This window comes from Rhipicephalus sanguineus, chromosome 4 (assembly GCF_013339695.2).
Source record: "Rhipicephalus sanguineus isolate Rsan-2018 chromosome 4, BIME_Rsan_1.4, whole genome shotgun sequence".
Taxonomy (NCBI): Eukaryota; Metazoa; Arthropoda; class Arachnida; order Ixodida; family Ixodidae; genus Rhipicephalus; species Rhipicephalus sanguineus.
In genome coordinates this window covers 143,843,623-143,853,951 of record NC_051179.1, presented here as the reverse complement: position 1 = coordinate 143,853,951, position 10,329 = coordinate 143,843,623, and the positions used below count along the sequence as shown (strand labels likewise).

General features: G+C 47.7%; 1 long non-coding RNA gene across 1 annotated transcript in view; it reads left to right on the top strand.

Annotated features, from left to right (window-relative positions):
• Positions 1 to 664: 664 nt before the first annotated feature.
• The window catches only part of LOC119389042 (uncharacterized), a 29,623-nt gene continuing 19,958 nt past the window's right edge, over positions 665 to 10,329 (top strand). Inside the window, exon 1 of the long non-coding RNA XR_005182970.2 lies at positions 665 to 723. This is a non-coding gene — a long non-coding RNA (uncharacterized LOC119389042). The remainder of the gene's footprint in view (positions 724 to 10,329) is intronic.

Genomic DNA, 10,329 nt, shown 5'->3' with positions numbered 1-10,329 from the left:
TATATATATATATATATATATATATATATATATATATATATATATATATATATATATATATATATATATATATATATATATATACATATATATATATGTGTGTGTGTGTGTGTGTGTGTGTGCGTGCGTGTGTGTGTGTGTGTGTGTGTGTTTGTGTGTACGTCTCTTCACGCGGAAAGTAACACATTTCAGAACTTGCGGCTCGTAACCATGCTCGTTAAGCCGCTTGGTGCGTTTTTTCACACAGCTACGGACTTAAGATTTCTTAGGTAAAAGCCAGCTCATTGTGACGCTTACGGGGTGCTGAGAATCCTGGCGGAAGTTCACGGAGTCACAGATCAATCAAGTGTTATTGCAGATAATTAACTAGAGAACCACGTCAGCGTAGGCGATGCCGCAAGTAACGTGATTAAAAATTCTCGTTGGGTGGTTTCTATTTTTGCCCTTTGGTTTATCATTAACATGATGAGATTCAATTGTCCTTTTTAGTGAAACTGCTGATCAATATGCCTGAGTGAGTATAGGTTGGTGAGCCGCCGATGTGTTTAACCATATTCAAACAAACACTTCTCCATATTAAAATTGACATTTTTGGAGCACTGCGACTGACGGGCAACAAGTATAAAAGAGGTACCGTGATCGCCTTTGTCAGATTACGTTGAGCAAATCCACGAAAATGAAAGGCTTGCTGTGTTGCGTTCTTGTCGTTCTTGTGGTTTTTCTGTGAGTATGGTTCAATAAGATAATGAATTTTCCACTATATTTTGCATGTAAAAGAAGCAGTTCTAAGAGAAAGTTGCGGTGCATGTAATACACTTTGCTCTTACCATTTTGCAACTAGTGGCCGACGCAGACAAATACCGGAAATTCATGGTCGTGCGCAGAGACGAAGTATCAAACACCACAGCAGCTTGGCCTTTCCGCTCGAGCTTTTCGGTTGATAGTTTAATCCACAGAGACGGCGAAACGCCATTGGAGATTCGGGATCATCCACTATTACGCACAGACCTCTCCCATCGCCATTCTCCCGAATGACCGACCATCAGCCCAAAAGGCAAGCAGGTGACACATCTGTGGCAACGCCACTGATGCATTGTCATTGAATCCACAAGATTCGAACAACGTTTCAATGGTGGTGAAAGGCATCGCACGTCGATGGCGCGTGCGCTCACACCTAGTAGAAACTGTTGGAATACTGTCATCACGAACTGAAAGGATCGGTGCGTTTCAGTGTGTTTCAGCACCATCATTTGTAGCTCTGAGATGAACATGACGCCAGTCTCAATTCTGATGAGGTCAGTATATGCGCTTCGCTGCGGCAATGCACAGCCATTCCGCTTGAGAGTAAGTGTTCCTGAGCAAATTGTTACACCTGCAGCGAAAGACTACGCTTTTCTCTTACCTCACCGCAGAGCTACTTGAATGAAGTGTGAGGCCACCGTCATTTTGCGTCTCATTTTGGCAACCCTACGCAGAACACAATATCCTACGCAGTTTTGGCAACCCTACATATGCGTGCTTCCCTGTTTTCGAAATAAACATTGTTGCAAGTTAGCGCCTGTGTGTGTCACGTCTTCCTTTGTCCGTATTTTTTCGTGCGCTATAATCTTCAGTTTCACATACCAACACGCCCAAAACGCCACGTTACTAACCTACACAGAAGCTCTTCACTAATTAGACCTAACTCTCCTCGCATTGATCATTGCGCATGTTCTATGTGCTTCCATCCTTTAGTGCGCAGGCGTATTTGTCAAGTCGGAGAGGCCGACGAGCACCGAGACCCCAGAAATCACTCACATCAGTGCCCCAAATTTTTGCATTTGCCGGACAGGAATCTGACGAAATTTGTGTCACCGCGGGAGCCTACATACGTGAGCCCAGGCGTCAAAGTGCATATGGCTTCCTACGCATAACAGATAGACAATGAAGAGACATCGAATACTATTGGCAGTAAAGCGTTTCTTGCAAAGACGTAGAAAAATAAAATATAAAGAAAAATATTATTCCAAATGCATGGCACTTCTCAATCTTTGATTCAAAGTGTTACTGCAAAACAGAACCAAATGGCCCAGGCTCATCCTCGTCAGTCACAGCAAAAACGTAATGGCTCACAGATATGTAGCGGGTAGCTCGTTTCTCCGCATAATGACGAATGAGCGCGTTGTAGGTCTTTCCCTACTTCACAAATATAATGATTATTGTTGGCGTACTGGGTACCTTGCAAGTGTACTTGTAGTATTTGTCCCAAGAGATTTTACGAAGGGCTGTAGAAAGGCTACTCTTCGAGCTTTCGCTGGAACTGTGCTGCGTGTTCCACGCAGGTCTCGATTTTTTTTTGCTCATTGTGCGCGATAGCTTTTATGGACACCGATGGTGGCAGCAGCGGACCACTATGTGAATAAAATCTGCTGATGTGGCCTGATAGCGCCTTCCACTGTAAAACATATTGAAGTTAACTCACAGTTGGGAGAACTAATTTAGAAGCATTCAAGCTAGGTAGCCAGAGCCAATTAGGTTATTAAGCTACGTACAAAATAGAAAATTAAAAAGGCGGATTCCCCCCAAAACGCCCCTAGATTGGCGTACTTCGTTACACTGAAGTGACATCCGCCGATCTATATACAAACTATCAATGAAATTTTCAAGCAGAGCACTTATTGAGTGACATGTGAAGCTGGTGATGGCCGTGTTCCATTAAAACCTCCTTACCCGGACCTGGCACCACCAAAGCGCAATAATTGAAACAAGATAAATTTTATTTCCCGGGTAGGAGTTTGAACCCGGCTCCACCCGCTCCCAAATCGAGTGTCTTCACATCTAGGCCAGGCGCCAAAGCTTGACCAACGGCACTGAGGTGAAGCATACGGATGTGCTCTACCGATGATGAAAAAAACAATTGCGAGGTAGTACAAACGCAATGGTCGCTTCACTGAAATATTTCGTTCTGGCGGTGTAAAAACCATCTGCTGGACGACACTTAAGGTTGATATAAGGAATGTCACATTCCAGGAGAAGTTGAAGTTCAAAAAAAGTTAATTGTTAGCCCGCCATTCCACAATCGCGCGATGGTCCTTTCGTTGGGCCCTTTTACAGGGGTGGAACGCTGCAAAGAACATGAAAAAAATCACAGCATATTCACGGGGTGGATGATGATGAGTCGGCGAAGCTCCGGGGGAAATCATGGGTAAACCCAGAAACCCTTCCGTGAAATTCGCCCAATACGTCATATAAAGAGTGTGAAACACCGCGGTTAGGTTATTATCGAACCAAAGTCGATCACACACGTCGCAACTGTGGCCAAACGAATGAGCGAGAAATTCCCGCTCGAACCGCGCGTCGGCTCCTTGAATGTGAGACCGCTGCCGCCGTTTGGTCGCCACTTCCCACGCACGAGCACCATCACGGTCTGCCAGGCACCGCGCTCGGTTCGCCGCCGCTTCTCGGGCTCGCCTTTCGGGGTCCGATGCTCGAAGTGCACGTTGCGCCGCGGCGTCATTGGCGCGCACAGGCACGGAATCCGCCAGGCGCCGCGCTCGCTTCGCCGCCGCTTCTCGGGCTCGCACCGCGGGATCCTGGCGACCAGCACGAGCCGCCGCGGCCCTCCGCGCCCGCCGCTCCGCTTCGTCCATGCCCCACCAGCGATCCGACACGTACGGCGACGATCCAGGACACTGAGAGAGGTACTCGTTCCCCGCGCGCCCAGGCACAGCTCGCGCAGCAGCCGATCGGAGAGTAGCGGCACTTCCACCACCATCTAGTGGCGATTCACACGAGCGCACTATTGCACACACTTCTATTGGACCAAGACAGATTGTGTGCAGCGCCATCTAGAATATCATCAGTCAACTGCAGTTTGTATGCACTTCTATAAGACAGCGCCATCTATTATACTGTTCGGGAGATACTGCCGACTGCCGGTTACGCCTGACATGGGACAAGGTTAGACTAAGAGGAGCTACGCCCCTAAAACGCCGTGACGATTGAGCTCGAAAACAGCGTTCGGGGAATGCCTGTAATAAAACTGATCGCTTACAATCGGAGGCAGCATTGTGGAACGTGAAAGAAAGAAAGAAAGAAGGAAAGAAAGAAAGAAAGAAAGAAAGAGACAAACAAAAGGCGCAGGTCATACACTCCTACGCCAAGCTTCGCTTGTCCCCGTTTCCCTTTTATGCCAAGGACTCCTGAAATTTTAACTCAATGTTTTATCACGATTCCTTGACGGCCCAGGCCACGTGAATATTCTGTTAGGTCAAAGGCTGCCTCATCATCATCATCAGCCTGTCTACGCCCACTGCAGGGCCAAGGCCTCTCCCATGTTCCGCCAATCAACCCGGTCCTGTGCTTTCTGCTGCCACGTTATACCTACGAATCTCTTAATCTCATCTACCCACCTAATTTTCTGTCTCCCTGTCACGCGTTTGCCATCTCTTGGAATCCAGTCAGTTACCCTTAATGACCACCGGTTATCCTGCCGACGTGCTACGTGCCCGGCCCATATCCATTTCACATCAGAGTGCCGTTCAGTTCATACTTCAATTCTAGTTCATGCAGTTTCCTGCAGCTCGCACAGGATTTCGCAAAGCATCGTTCATGCACGGTAACGGAACTGAAGTGTAACCTTTCACACTGCAGCAAATAATTAGGTGATGAGCACTTTCCATGGTTTCGGAAAGTATTTTGGTTTCATATCCATTTCAGTGCACCTGATGACTTCATCCGGTGAAAGTGGCACGGTCCGTGACTTCGCACGTCCTATCTGTTCCTATGCTAACAAACGGGTTGACCCGCCTCCGGGCGCCATCTTGAATCGCACGGCGCGCCACCTATGGTTCGTGGGCATTGCGAATAGTGAAGCTGGTGGAAATCCTCGATGCCTCTTGCGATGAAATGATCTATGATGCCTCCTGTACTGGACGTGGTAGCGAGGCCTTTTGATGCCCTGACCACACCCAAGCCGTCTTTCACGCAGTATAAGGACGAGGCGTTGTTAAGTCTTGATAACTCCATGTTGAAGTCACCGGTAATGATGAGAGGCCTGGTTCTCTCGGCAGATCTATTGTAAGGAAGCAATCGCCGCGTTTTATTTTTGTAGTCCACCTTGCGGGCCACGTGGATGAGGGGATGGTAGTTGAGCGTCTTTCAGGGGTGTTCTGTCTTCAGCTTGTTCACTTTCCTTGCGTCGGCCGCGGTGGTGTAGTGGTTACGATGCTTGGCTGCTGACCCGAAGGTCACGGGTTCAATCCCGGCCGCGGCGGTAGCATTTCGATGGAGGCTAAGTGCTAGATGCCCGTGTGCAGTGCGATCTCGGTGCACGTTAAAGAATAGCAGATGGCCAAAATTTCCGGAGCCCTTCGCTATGGTGTCTCTCATAATCATATCGTGGTTTTGGACCAAAAATCCCAACAATTATTATTATTATCACTTTCCTTGCGTGTCAATGTTTGTGTTCGCCGTTATTGTGTTGGTTGAGACCATGTATCACCTGTGGCTGATACCCGCATGACATAAAATCTGGTATGCTGGTATGTGCCACACGTGATTGAGAGAAAGGGTTTCATGACGTACGCGACAGGTATTTTGCGTTATTCATGACACGATCAGTGAATCGTGTTCGTCATACAATGATCCCTTGCTGTGCCAATTTTGGTATACCACAAGTTATGGAGACGACCAGGAGAGCGCTGAGACGTAGGCGGCTAGACAAATAGATACGTAGATCGAAACGGCCAAAGTGCATGAGGTTGGCTAAGAAATGCTTCGCATTTAAAAGTTCCGTTGGTAGGTGTAGAACCCGTGACCTCTGGGTCCGCGACTATGGCTGGCTGGCGTTTAACACACTGAGCTGTCGCCAAACACATAACGGAGCCTACATGAACGTGCCTTTTATCTTTCACACTTTCCTCTCACAGTGCTCTTGGATGGATGGATGGATGGATGCTCTGAATGTTCTCTTTATAACGAGGTGGTGACAAGTGTGCCACCTGGCTCGAAGAAAAAAAAACTTCGTTGCCTCTGCAATTAGCTCCGGCAACGCGCCATTGCTACGACCGTCCCATTCAGCGCGTTTCCGATAGGAGAAATGTAATTTCTTCAACGCTTTAATGCTCTCCGAAGTGCGGCTTAAACCCAAGCTAACGCTACAAAATAGCACTCCGACCGATGCCTTCACTATTTTTTTCTCAATGCCAGTGCAAACGCTCGCTCATCAATGGAAGCCGTCGGTCCGCCTAAGTTCAGGGAGTTTCCGTGGTGAGACGCCACATAAAGGGTAGGGCTGCTTGCGTCACACGTGCGTCTGAGCGCTCAACGCTACTGCTGTGGTAGATGCGCCGTCCCTCTCCTATATCATTGGACAGTCAGATTCTTTCCTCTGTACTCCTTCCTTCGAGGCTCGAGGATAATAAAGTCCTCCCATGCAGTAACGTCGCGGTGATGCGTCCCTTTGATAGCGCGCATAGCGCCACGAAAGGAGCCGCGCACGAGATGGCCATCTCAAAACACCGCGTCTTTTTGTGAGCCAGCGTGACAACGTATATGTACTCGGAGACAACTTTCTGTGGCAATGAAGGGAAAGCTACGGGGGCGCAGCGTCTGCACATGTACTGCTACGCGAAGTAGTCCGGTTTGGCGCGTGTCTCGTAACGCCGTGGAAAGTGATGGCTAGCGTTGCATTTCGACCACATTTCGACGCACACGCTGCTTAGCGTCCAAAGTACGGGTAAAAGGCGCGAGTTTTTCAAGCACACAAAAACGCAAAGTGATAAAGTATAAAGTAAAATAAATACAGATATCTCGCTTGTGTGCGCTGCATTCCGTCTCAATAAGCTACATGCAGAAAATGAAGGAGTATTGTATATATCTCACGCAGAAAATGCGGATGCAATTGTGGGACTTATTCATTAGCGGTAGGATACGTGCATTGTGGCTCTGTAGCTTTCCCTTCATTGCCACAGAAACCCCGAGTATTGGCCGCGAGGTCGAGCGGAGTCGCCGCCTGGCGGCTACTGGCTGAAGCGCGCCTAGTGTGGATTGCTCCCTGCGTCGTCTGCTAGCCACGTGGTGTTTGCATGTGCGCGTACGTCCTGCTCGTTCTGAAACGGCGGTTTGTTTTGTTATGTTAGCGCGAGTTTAACTGCTCGTACATATACCTAACATGGTGTACAGAAGCAAATGAACTTGCTCGGCTGCATGCGCATTGTATCAAGATCATTGAGTGCGACTTTCGAGAGGGCGGTGTATTGGTGTCGTACCCTATGTTCGCCAGAATCATTTCAGTGATGGCGCCGCTTTCTGGTTCAAGCACATCCTAAATTGCGCTTGGCATAGTCCCAAACATGAGGAGCATTAAATAGTGGGCGAATGCAGCGTTTTAGCGACTCGGTGGTAAAAAAAACGAGCCTCATGAACTTTCGCGTTGTTGTTAGGTGTATAACCGCGGCACTCCAGTTGGTGATGAGCTTTAGTTGTGCTTTAGATGTCCTTTTATTGTACGGTCATGGTCCCGCTACAGCGAAATATTTCTATCAAGTGAATTTTAAGACTTCGGTACTCAAACTGTCCCTAAAAAAAGAAAAGAACAAACACACAATGAAATAACACGGCAGTGATGAAACGGAGTTTCCGCGCGCAATTTTAACCTTGATCCGCGTTGCTCGCTGACCCTGTGAGAATTAACGGCAAGGCTAGGGAGAAGACACGATGCTCGTCGCGTTTGCATTCGCGTTTCACGTCGCTTTGAAGGACTGCATATGGAGTATCAGTGTTTACTATGTGCTGATAACTCTCCGACGCTCGCCTCGCTGTCGCATCGCGTTCCGCGCTCGCCATGTGAGAATTAAATGTCACGCTAGAAGTAAGACACGCTCGACGCTCGCCGCGTTTCTCTCGCGTTTCACGACGCTTTGAGGGAGTGCATATCGAGTATCGGTGTTTACTATGTGCTTGTTGATGCCATATCTTTGCGCGGGATACACCATATCCAGTGTCCAGGTATATCTTGACAAGTTCAACAACCGCAAAGGTTAAATCATGATCGTGGGCGTCAGTCCTCGGTACGGAGATGCGCACTAGGCGTCAACGTGGGTGCGTCCACATCGAGCGGTGCAATATCTGCCAAACAACAATAGACATTGTACAAGCTCTCATACACCAATGCACTATAAGCACCGTCCACCAACCAGAGGGCGCTGCGTTGATCGCACTGGCTTGTCCCAAGTTCGCTGATTTAGCCGTTAGGCGGCACGCAGAAAATCACATCATATCCACGGAGTGAATGATGATGAGTGGGCGAAGCTGCGGAGGTTCATCGGTAAACCGTGAATCTTCCGTGAATTCTGCCCAGTACATCATCACCGACGTGAGATCGGGCGCGTTTATACTAAAGGTTCGATGAGAGTTATGACGACTTGCAGCTCACTTTAATTTTACATGTACGCTGTGAATTTTCATTGTTTAGAAAACCATTGGTTTAGAAAACATCTGGCGTCTTTCGTTAAGCAGCTGGCGTCTTTTCGTTTTGCTTTAGAAATATCTGGCGTCTTTTCGTTTTGCTTTTAGAAAACATCTGGCGTCTTTCGTTGGTTTATTTCATCAATCAACGGCGTTTTGAACAAAATTTTTATTGTTTAATCACGCACAGGAGAAATCTCACCAGGCACTACCGTGGAGGTAAACAATGGCTGCTAATGGGAATGAGAGACAGAAGTAGTCGGCTTTAAGCTAACACTTACACTTCTACTTCTACTAACGTTTCCTACTGGAACATGCGAATGGCTGCTAATGGGGAATCAGAGACAGAAGAATTCGGCTTTTAGTTAACGCGCATGCTGCGAATTTTTTATTGTTCAACAACCCACAGGAGAAATCTCCCACCGGCACCACCTTGGAGGTCAAGATCTGGTACTAGCGTTACGACTGGTGACGCACTACGAGGGACGAACGGGTGCCGCTTTAAGGAACTTCGCCCCTAAAAAGACACGCGCAGACGTCCCCCGTATAGCCCGGCCACAAACCGCCCACTCATGCAGCGAGGGAGACCCGGAAATCGCGCTCAATTTTGACCAAGCCCGTCTGATCATTGGTTTTTTACCTGCTAGGCTTTGCGTTCTCGCGCTGCAGTTGCACTGAAAACTCGATTGTACGGTGCCTATAAAGAATCAACTACTCTGACGACACGTTTAACTTTCGTGTTATACCGATTTACATGACTAAAGGATCAGTCATCTCTTCTATTGTTCGTCCTTCAATAGAATCAGCGGGTCAACGTCACAATATTTGAGCTGACGTCAAGGTGGCATTTCGCGAAATCAAGTGACATCTAAAAGCAATGGAATAAATCTGACTTTCATAGAACCCATGGCGAACTGTGCGAGGATGTTCTAAGTTGCAATGGACCGACACACCTTACTCAACACACTTCTTCCGCATACCCATTTAGTTAATAAAATAAGAGATTCAGAATACAATCAATGCCGGTGAACCCGCTACCTTGAAGGTGATGCTTTGCCGCCATGCTGAAGCTTTAGCAGGCATAGCCCTCGAACGGAGCACGCCGATTGTAGGCAAATGTAACTCAGTGGTCTTTGTTTTTACAAATAAAAATAGTTGCCTAATTTAGGAGCAACGTTGCACGGTTCCAAGAATCTGAAAGTATGATGCGTGTTTTGGTAATTATTTTCGTCCGTCTGTGAAGTTGGATAGAACCAAGGCATATGGCCTTCCAAACTGGCGCTCCGGTACCGGTTGGGGGTGTTACGAGGCACAAGCGAAGACCGTTAGTCGCTCTTTTTTCCTGGAAAATCAAGCAAGTAACGACGACAAATCCCTCAACTGCAGTATTCTGGCACTGCGGTAAGCGCGAGATCTGTGTTAGCCAAAAAATTATCATCACTGCGACGCGCTTTCAGTTCAAACTGCTGATTTACATGATATTTAGAGCCTCTTAGAAACTTGACTTAACATTCGCACGCATTAGAAAAAATAATGTAGCTAGCACAGTAATTGCTCGTCTCAAGAAAACGATTCCTATACTGGCGTCAGTCCCGGCGCGCATTCATACACATCGCGGTAGCAGACGATAGCGAAGCGGCCCCCTTTTACCTAGGCCTTTCGGCCTACCTGCTAGAAGTGGCTAGGCGGCCAGTGGTAGAAGGAAAAAGGCCCGTTACATGGTGTTAAAACATATCATCAAATAATTTTAATAAATCCGTCGACGCGCATGCACACCCGCTCAATCACATCTATAACGCCGATCCAGGCCGGGAGTCTGTGTTATCGGGAGTGTCGTGTGTGTTACAATAAGCAGGGACGAAGTTTTCTTATAAGCTATGC